We start from the raw sequence: 7,661 nt of genomic DNA on the forward strand, positions 1-7,661 counted from the left end.
GGGTCATTAAGTTGTAATTAAGTGAACAGCATCAGAGCTTAAGGTCAACTGTTTTCAGATCTACCACGTCGAATCAAACTAACCTCAGTTTTCATTGGCTCTGGTCAGAGGAGGCCCTGTCTTGACAAGCATGTTTGCAAATTTAAAACTTCTGACGTTCTATTTCTGCACGTTCTCACCCACTTTTACATGAGTTAAATAAATAAACGCTCAGAACCTCAAGCAGAAAATATACATATTTGTTCCAGATGACTAGTGGGAACCAGAGTTATAAGCAAAGAGACTGGAAAGAACTGATTTAACTTGTGTGTCCCTCTTTGCAGATGATGCAGATTTTTTGCAGAATCAAGTTTAATCAAATCCTAAGTGTAGTTTCATTTTTCATTTTCAATTTTTCATCATACCTCCCAAAACACTTAAGCACAACAATGACATGTTCTATTTTCATGACTTCCATTAAGGTGCACACTTGTGCTCACTGCTCTCTGTGAACCTCTATGGACTCAGACAATCTATCTGGGTCTCCATTTGCCTTGAACTTACAGTGTTGTGTCAAAAAAAGGGGATTCGGCAGAAAAACTCTCTGCCAAACCACCTGTGCGGATCAGTGAAAGCTGATTCGCTGTGGCGACCCCTGATGGGATAAGCTGAAAAACAACCATTGACGATGCGCCTTATAGTCCGGTGGACCCAATAGTGCAGAAAATATGGTTAACTAACTTTCTATTAAATGTCCTTTACTATTTTCAAATCTGTTTCCTTCTTTAGACTTGTCTTGCCTTCACCAAATGATGTAGCCCTTTACATCAACTCGATAAAAGCTCCACCAGTGTCCGCTGTAAAGGGCGACTCTAAGCTTTGCACTCAATCAGCTCCCTTCCTTCCCTTTTCCAACGCAGCATGAAACAATGTCAAATGGTTCATCTGAACAGCAACCCGTGCAGATGTTCTGAATGAACATCGTTTTTTATCATTTTATTTTTTTTGTCAGATTGACTCAGTCATGCAAACATGCGTGCGTGAAAAACACAGAAACACGCATGAAAAGGCAGTTTGCATTCTGTTCCTGTAAGCTTCAGCATCCTGAAACTATGGCACAAATCTGGTGTTGTAAAATATTTCCTAAGGGTTTTCTCAGGTATTATTCTAAGGCTGTGTAATTGTATAATAATTTTAAGATAGTGTTATTATATGAAAATTTACTATTTTATAAGCACTAAGAAACACAAAAAGTAAAAAGCTTCTAGCACGATTTATTGTAAATAATTTTTGACCAATAGACCTTTTAATTTTTTTTAAACTTAACCCTTTTAAACCAAACTATTTACTAGTAAAGTATTTGTAGGATTGTTGACTCCACATTTCTCATCAGACAAATGCTAATCTTAGCAGTTGTGTAGCCAATTAGCTTTAGCTGTTTTTTGAAAGGCTATGTCCGGATTCCCACCCTAATCCATAACTACTACAAAACTATAGTGCGGCACTATCTAATGCCCTGGAATTGAAAAGCAATTCAGACACCATCCTCACTCCTTATTTCTTTTTTTAAATGGCAAAAATGACATCACCGATTTTACGGAGTAAAAACAAAATAAATACGAACATTTTACAAAGACTGTTTATGAATCCACGGCTAAAAATGTGGATGGATATAAAAAATACATTAATATACTTTTTTTCCCCCACAAAAAATGTTCAAACCCAATGCATTATGGTCTATGTTCACCAATCTAGGGAGCATCGATCCACGCTGGTTTTTCGCAGAGACTTCTGGGAAATTTCTAGGGCCCTAAACTACTACCTTGGGCAAGATGTTGGAGCTAACCTTCTCTGCACATTTGTTCATTCATACTTAATGGATTACTCATCTCATTGCCATATAATTAACTATAAATACAATGGTTGTTACAGCCGGCCTTATAAACCTCATGAACCTCGGTCTGCATGTCAGGAGTGTTTAGACTTGTGGTTACATAAAAAGCTACGCATTTCATTATGGTTTATATTCATATGGATGCTTTAACTCTGGTAGTAGCGAGTAATTCTTCTTATTTTGTCTTTGTTTTGATGTTTGATGTGCGCTCAGGCGGGCGGTCTTCTCGGCTGCTGTGCGAAGGGCCTCGCCCGGATCATTAATCAGGCTCGACGGCTCAGTGGGTAGCAGGCAAGCCACAGGAGAGCGCTAATGCATGCAAATGTATACTCGTTTTGGGGGCAGGTTGAGCCAAGGACAGAACCTAGCAGGCAACAGAGAGGGAGAAAATAAGAGCAGAGTGAGATGAACATATCAGAGATAGGTTGAGAGGCTGTGTGCAGTGGCCCAATGCGAGTGAATCATATCTGGATGTGCTACTAAGACAATGTGACAGTGGGGAGAAAGTGAGGCTGTAAAATGTGGGAAGCATACATATACAAATGCTTTCTTTAAAATGTGGCGTTGTATAACCATAAAGTCATTCTTTAAAACACGAAAAGTGTCAAACTCAGTTCTGATTTGCCATCATTTGAGGACTTATTTTACTTTTTCAGCTCGTATTACTCTGCTCAGTGCTTGAGCTTCATTACAGCATTTTTCTTTTCTACCTATGTGGAGATAACCTTACATGACTTTTAGAGATGAAGAAGCTTAGGGGTATAAATAGAGGGATGATATTGGTACAGGTGGGCGTACTCTTCATCTCCACCATTAATTTCTTTTTTCTCTGCAAGGTTATATATCTGAATTTTTAATTTAGTCTTTTATACTCGAGACCCCTGAAAAATTACCAAAGTGAACTTTTAGATGAAGTATGACCAAAAACTTACCAGTAACTGAGATGCTGGGAAGCAATTCTGTTGGAAAAAAAAACAGATATGGGTTTCTGGGAAAAAAATAGCCCATCCTTGCTGTGGTACAGTATTTTCCTTAACTAGTAGATGATAGTACTTACAACGCTACCCGGATGCCACTACCAAATCCAAGTCCCTGATTGGTCAAAGTTGAAATGGTTTAACTTTTGACATGTGGCTGCTCGTTTTGTATGTGGAGCCTAAAAAACCGACTTAAAAACATGCATGACCGGCATGAACGTGAGAGTTTTTCAACGAAGTCCGTAAGGCACATATAATACTGGCTCCTGGACTTTCTGACTGGCAGGCCTCAGTCTGTCAGAATAGGGAACAGGACTTCAGCCAGCATCATCACAAACATTGGCACACCACAGGGCTGTGTTCTCAGCCCCATCCTCTACACCCTGTTCACCCACGACTGTGTGGCCTCTCATTAGGACAACATCATCCTGAAGTTCGCTGACGACACCGCTGTGAGAGGACGCATCACTGGCGGGGACGAAGCAGCCTACAGGAGGGAGGTGGCCAGTCTGGTGACATGGTGTGAGGACAACAAACTCACCCTAGACACAGACAAGACGAAGGAGATGATAGTGGACATGAGGAAGGAGAGAAGGAACCCTCATCAGCCGCTTCTTATCCAGGATCTGGAAGTGGAGAGGGTGAGCAGCTTCAAGTATCTGGGGGTCCACCTCACCTGGACACTGAACACGTCACAGCTGGTGAAGAAAGCTCATCAGCGGCTGTACTTTCTGAGGAGGCTGAGGAGGTTCGGCATGTCCCCAAAGATCCTCAGCAACTTCTACAGCTGCATGGTTGAGTCCATTCTGACCAGCTGCATCACAGTGTGGTACGGCAGCTCTACCGCCATGGACCGCAAACGCCTGCAGAGAGCGGTGAAGACTGCGTCCAAGATCATCAGGACTCCTCTTCCCTCGCTGCAGAGCATATACAAACGCAGGGTCTGCAGGAGAGCTGCCTCCATCGTCAAGAACCCCACCCACCCGCAACGAGGTCTGTTCACTCTCCTCCCCTCAGGATGGAGGAACAGGAGTGTGAAGTGCAGGACCACCAGACTTTCTTTCCCTCTGCCATCAGACTCCTTAACAGCTGATAGGAGTCTGAAACAACAAACTGCACCTTTGCACATCCTCATTGTTCCCTACTGTTGTTATCACTTTTTGCACATTTGCACTTTTAGAATTGTCACTCGACATCTTGTGTTTTTGTGTGTATGTTGTGTGTGAATTGTTTCAGTTTCCTCTATACTTTTTGGCATTCGGAGCAGACAGCAGAGAAAGAATTTCGTTGTGCAGGGAAACCCGTTTCTTTACTGTGCATATGATAATAAACCCTTTGAATCTTGAATAAGCGCGTTTCCATACACTTTTCATTAGAAGTGGTTGCTTGAACGCTTGTTTCAGAGTCTAAAGTGAATGTAGCTTTGAACTAGAAATGTTGTGTTTATATTTTAGGGTTGACTTTTCTCTATCTGTTTTTGTCTAATCTTAAAGGCCTTTATTTTGCTGTGAATTAAAAATATAGAGCCATAAATTATTTAAGGTTGGTATTGAACTACAAAAGCCTTGGAATTTTCAAAAAATAAAAATGTAATTCTCTCCTTTCCTTTATCGACTCATTAGTTTGTTAAACCGTTGTTGAATCTCCTTCATTTCCTGGAAACCATCTCTCTGTTGAAGCGGGGGGGTTCGGGTGTCAAGGTTTTCTATTCTTTCTCCAGAAAAAAAAGGGAGAGATGAAAGGCTGGATGAAACGGTGGAGTGAATGAGCCGTTGTTTTGCTCTTGCAAACAAGCCATTCAGGAGAAATTCCCCTGGGACCAGAAGCTTTTTCAAGGTTGCGTCCTGCTCAGCAAATTACCTTTGTGTGGCGGTGTGCACACGCTTGGGTGCGTGTTGGCGCCGTGGGTCTCAAGAACACTACTGGGGTTGATATCTGGAGCTCCAGTTGGTGTGTTTGAGAGTGTAGAAGCTAAGTGTCCTATAGGTAGAGTGGAAAGTGAACAGCCGCTGGCACATAATGTTCCACAGGATCCTCTTCCTCAAGTCTGGCGCAAAAAAAAAAAAAAAAATATATATATATATATATATATATATAAAGGAGACCTTAGAGGGAAAATAACAATAATAATCAATATTTAGTTGGGTACAAATTACATTCTGAATACTCTTTTGTACAGAAACATTAACACTGAATGAATTATATTTTTAAAGGATCACATTCAGGTTTTTTCTTAGCTTATTAGTATTAACAAAGGTCTGCTGAAAAACATTGTCTAACGATCGAAACTCAATTTTCGTTTTTCTGCGTTTACTTTTGCAGCAACTGCCCCCTCCCCACCTACCTCAATAATGTTGTTTTAACTTGTGTTTTGCTCTGAAGGACATTTTATGTCAGTAAAAATTTAGACTGAGAAGATACTGAAAAACCACAGAGGGGTTGTTCAGAGAAGCTTCAGACCTGGTGAAATTTGTAAATGTGTATGCTGTGCTGTTCACAGGGATAAACCATTTCCTAGCCACAAATTAGTAGTTTGTTCATAAGATTAAATCATTTTGTTTACACAGAGTACTAATTTGTTCAAATAATTTAACTGTTTTGTATCCAGGAAATTGTATTTTGTTAGCATGAAGAAACTATTTCATAGCCACAAATGAGTATTTTGTTTGTACGATTTAAATTTACATTCTCTTTGTAGGATTTAAAGACCCTTTTCAATGAAAATGGTGTTTTTAACATGTTGAAGCATTTTTCTGTCAAAATGGAGGACATGTCTAAAATAATTTAATAATAAAACTGTATTTCTGAGTATTTCCTTATTCAAATTGAGATGGATCAGGAGCAGATGAAAACCAGATGTTTGAAAAAGCTCGGACTTCTGACGCAGCTACTGCTGCGGGCGGGTCAGAAGCTCGCTTTCTCCGCTCCAATCCTAAATCATCCACTTGCAGACACACAGATGCATTAATGTCTTCATTTTCCTCATCTGAACTGCCATCCATCTCTAAATTGTGAATTGCTGGCTGAGATTTTTGCTACGCTAATGTTATCTTGGGCTTGTGAGGTGCTTGTCACTAGCGGGAGAGTGTGAACAAAGGAATGCTGGGAAATCAGTTAGGCTAACTTCCACGTCAACAGTGCTGCCCACAACCCAAAAGCCATTTTCTAATGAGATCCTGCTGTTCTGAAATTTTTTTTTTTTTTTTTTAACGACAGTCATTTATATTTTAGCTAAAAACTGCATAATTATGATTAGAAGACGCTTTTAAAATTGAAAAAAATACAGTTAGAGTACCCCCCCTCCAGGGATGGGGTTGGGGACAGATGGTCCGAGGTCCCAGAGACGACTATTTTTGTAACATTGGGCGATATAAATAAATTGGAATTGAACTGAAGCCCTTCCCTGCTTCTCCAGTGTGAACATGCATTCAAAAACCCACATTCAGAACCTGTGTCACATGTCCGTATGAACGTAGCATTTATTGTGAAGTCCTGTTGGTCGAATGACCTAATTCGAAGAGATCCGACTTCACCATAAGCGGGATGTCATTTAAAACAGCTACAGCTTATGTTGACAGGGTGAGGGGAGCGAGGAGCAATATGTTTAAGGTTTTTAATGCAAAAAAATCAATTCTGGTGTGAAGGCTTTAATGATGGAGATCACACAGCCTGTGAACAGCACAACACGGCCTCCTTAAGTCTCCAACATTACCAATCACCATTTTCTAACGAGCACATGTGACCCCCATGGACCCACATGTACATAACTAAACAAGTGTGGGTGACCCTGGCCTTTATATGTGGAGTAAGGGACAGATCAGTTCATCAGTAAAGAGAGGTCAATCTTTACTAAAGAAGTGACCCCAATCTTTTTTTTGTTTGCCTTAAAACTATTCAAGGCTTTTTTCCATTTGGTTAAAGTTTAAATTATTTTTCTACAACTTCCAATTTCCATATTTATTGACCCAGTCGTACCTTATACGACAATAACGCATCTTTTCAATTAAATAACTTTGCTGGAGTCTGTTGCAGTTTGGAGTGAGACCTCAAAGAGCTTCAGACGTCTCATTTGTATGTCCGCCAACAACCTGGACAAAGCAATGCAGCGAGTGTCTCTGCCCGCTGCATGGACACAGTGTCCATCTCATAACAGCTGTGTGCAACAACACTTCAGCATGTGGAGAGATTATAAATCCTGCTGAGCCTGGTTACTGTTGCTATGCTGCTACTTGAGTTTGCAGGTTAGGAAAAAAGTGGACTGAATAATAAATTTTGCAGACCCCAAAAGTGTGATTGAACACCAGGGTTCATAACTTTTTATTATTAAAACGCTTATTTGGATTAGTAATAGAACTTTTATGCCCCACTGCAACTTTATTGCATTGGGTTAGGTAGGTTATATAGGTTCTGTTCCCACCCATAAACTTGAGTCTCTTTTGTGGAGAAGTTCCATTATGCCTATATGATGTTATGAAACGGGCCACACTGGAAGGGTGTTTACCCATTTCTACTCCGCTTCCAAGGAGGTGAAGGAAGTACTCGCTGGCTCCAAGAAGCCAAAATCCCATAGACGTCTGATGAGAAATGAATAGATTTACCCATTCATTGTATTTATCAGAATAACCATTCTTGCTCTGATACCTTTTGCTAATCCTACCTTTTTTTTTTAAATATATTTTCTGTAGTGCAAGTCATTTAAGTTATAAACTGACCAATCAGATGCCTCAACAAAAGTATGTGGTCTCACGTCAAACATTCGAAATGTTAGACTTCCAACAAGCTCACTCCTGATTGTTCACCGATTGGAGCTC

The sequence above is a fragment of the Oryzias latipes genome, chromosome 23 (genome assembly GCF_002234675.1).
Source record: "Oryzias latipes chromosome 23, ASM223467v1".
Classification (NCBI taxonomy): domain Eukaryota; kingdom Metazoa; phylum Chordata; class Actinopteri; order Beloniformes; family Adrianichthyidae; genus Oryzias; species Oryzias latipes.